This window comes from Rattus norvegicus, chromosome 15 (genome assembly GCF_036323735.1).
Source record: "Rattus norvegicus strain BN/NHsdMcwi chromosome 15, GRCr8, whole genome shotgun sequence".
Lineage (NCBI taxonomy): Eukaryota > Metazoa > Chordata > Mammalia > Rodentia > Muridae > Rattus > Rattus norvegicus.
The window spans coordinates 82939470-82942051 of record NC_086033.1 but is presented as its reverse complement, the minus strand read 5'-3'; the positions used below and the strand labels follow the sequence as shown (position 1 = coordinate 82942051).

At 43.6% G+C, this 2582-nt stretch overlaps 1 non-coding gene across 1 annotated transcript; it reads left to right on the top strand.

Annotated features, from left to right (window-relative positions):
* Positions 1-380: 380 nt before the first annotated feature.
* Positions 381-572, top strand: LOC120097267 (U2 spliceosomal RNA). The gene has a single exon (XR_005494490.1). It is a non-coding gene; the product is annotated as a U2 spliceosomal RNA (small nuclear RNA).
* Positions 573-2582: the final 2010 nt, after the last annotated feature.

The window sequence follows — 2582 nt, the reverse complement described above, 5'->3', positions numbered from 1 at the left end:
CTTCAAAGGGCTAGGTGAGACTTCTGAGGTAGAAAATCATCATGATTCCAGCAACCAAAAGACAGGTGCAATCATAGTACTTCTTCTTTTTCCTTTTGGCTGTTTAATTTCCTTTTTGAGGCAGGGTCTTTCTGGGTAGCCCTGGTTGTCCTAGAACTCACATTGTAGACCAGGCTGGCCTCAGGCTCAGAGACCCACCTGCCTCTACCAAGTGCTAGGATTAAAGGCAAACACTACCTCGCCCAACTAGTAGCATTAAGACAGTTAAGAAGTACCAGTAAGCTTAGCAGCCAACATAAATCCAGAAGAGGGACGAAGAAGAGCAGAGCACAGGACAGCACAATGTCTTAAGTTAGCTTTTGGAAAAATAACATACATACTTGACTTCTTGGCCTTTTGGCTGGGATCAGGTGGATTATCTGTTCTTATCAATTTAGAATGTGATATGATATGTCCTCTGTCCAAGGACAAAAATATTAAATGGATTTTTGGAGCAGAAAGATAGGATGAAGCATGTGCATTCCACTCATCGGGTCTGCTGGTGCGATTTCTCCTGAAATGGTCCACACCCCTCAGTTCAGTTCTGTGAAGCGCATCCACACCATTGTGAACAGCGTCCTGTGGTTCTCAGACTCACTGAGCACTAACTTCCTTCATTCTCTAATCAGCCTTTGGCCATCACCGTTTTATGTTTTGTGTTTAAGGAGAGAACTTTCTTAAAAGAAAGAAAAGGTCTCTGAGTGATGAACACTTCCCCATTAGTTTCCACAGGAGGATTCAGGGAGCAGAGATGTCCTAGCCTATGCAGCCTGTCACGTGCCGAGGAGAGGAGACTGAAACTTGGACCAGGCGGGTCTTTGGCTGGGAAGCCAGAATATCAAGTCCTGTCTAGGAAGCGAAGGGAGGAGCAGTTCCGGAAGTCCTGGCCAGCCTCGGGGTATTAGAAGAGACACAGAACAAGAGTTGAATGAAGGGAGAGATCAAGTTCTCTGTCCGAGGGCAAATAGAGGACACCAATCTGAAGACAGCGAAAAGGAGAAAAAGAATGGAGAAGGAAACAGCAGTAATCTCAGTTCTCATGTACAAATCTGACTGTCACATGGGCATGTTTTAATGGTCTATCAGGGGCTTCCTTGTCAGTCGAGGAGGGGCAGACATCTGAAGGAGGAAGCAGATGAAAGAGGAAGCCTTTATACCCCGTTGACAAGCTGGCCCTCTTAAGAACTGAGGCTCATAAATCTTTTTTGTCTGATTTCATCAGTGTGAAGATATGTCTTGGGAGGAAAGAAGGAGAGATATTGAAAACCATGAAACACAACAGGATTTGTCGAGATTCCACCCGCTTTCAGATGAGCCTGCTGGGGAAAGAAGGTATTTAAGGAAATCAAAGGGGAAAAACTCTAAACCCCCAAACTTTTAAACTTAAAGTCATTAATCCCAGTGTTTAGTCCTTCTCCACCCTTTCTTTTTATAAGTGACCTTTGGCTGCTCCAATCCACTGGACTTTGGATGCGCTTAGGGTCAATTTCCTTGCAATTGTCAGGACTTTGTATATCGGGCAGATTCACTGAATAAAACCCAATATTTTTCTATTTCTTCTCTGGTGACTACTTGAATGTTTTGACTCTCTCACCCTTGTTCCATAATCTTGCTCAGAGTTAAGTTCCTCTGGTACACCTATCTGAAATGTAAGGTTAATCCAATGAACAAAGCAAAATGAACTTTAATAAATCATTTAGCTAGTAACAAAAAAAAATCAATTCCCTTGACTACAAAAGATGAGAGAATACATTTCCTGTTTCACAGTGAGCTGCATTATCTGTAACACCCGGATAGGAGCACAGTAGAGCCTCCAGTACATGATAGGCTGAGCAGACAGATGGGAAGGGCCCCTTACTTGTTGTACAGCAAGTGAATCCAGGGATGTCATGACGCTTGGATATTCATAGGGTCTCACAGTCTATTGCGGCATGAGGAACTGCGATGCTAATGTGGGGTAAATAAGAAGAATAACACAGGAAGCTGATACCCCATGCACGAGAAGGGTTGCAACCCCAGCTTCTACTGTTGCCCACTGGCAGCATCGTGATGCTCATATTCGGAAAACTCTGGGCCAATCGAGGGCACTGAATCACTCATATTCCACTTCTCTGCATCGACTTGTCTCCATCCCTGCCTAATGGCCTTACTTCCTTGTCCTCTGTTGCCTAATTCTTCTAGTTCTTATCCAACCAATTTTGCCTCATTTGTTTGTTTATTTAAATGATGACTTGCTGGCATAAAGTCAAGGAGTTGGCATAACTGTATCCCTGCGAAGATTTCAGGGTCATTCATTTTCTTGCTTTTCCCAGTTTCTGAAGACTGGCACCTAATTTGACCCTCAGCTTTCCTCCCAGTCTCCAAGTGGACTGATACAGCACCTCCTTTCCCTTACCCAACTATTGCTTTTCTTTTTCTTCTCACATCTGAAAAAGCTTCTCCACTTTTAAGTACTCAAACAACCTTAGAGTCCAAGTGTATCATTTAGGATAGTCTCCCCATTCTCAAAGTCATATCTGCAAAAATTGCTTTTGCCGTTTGAA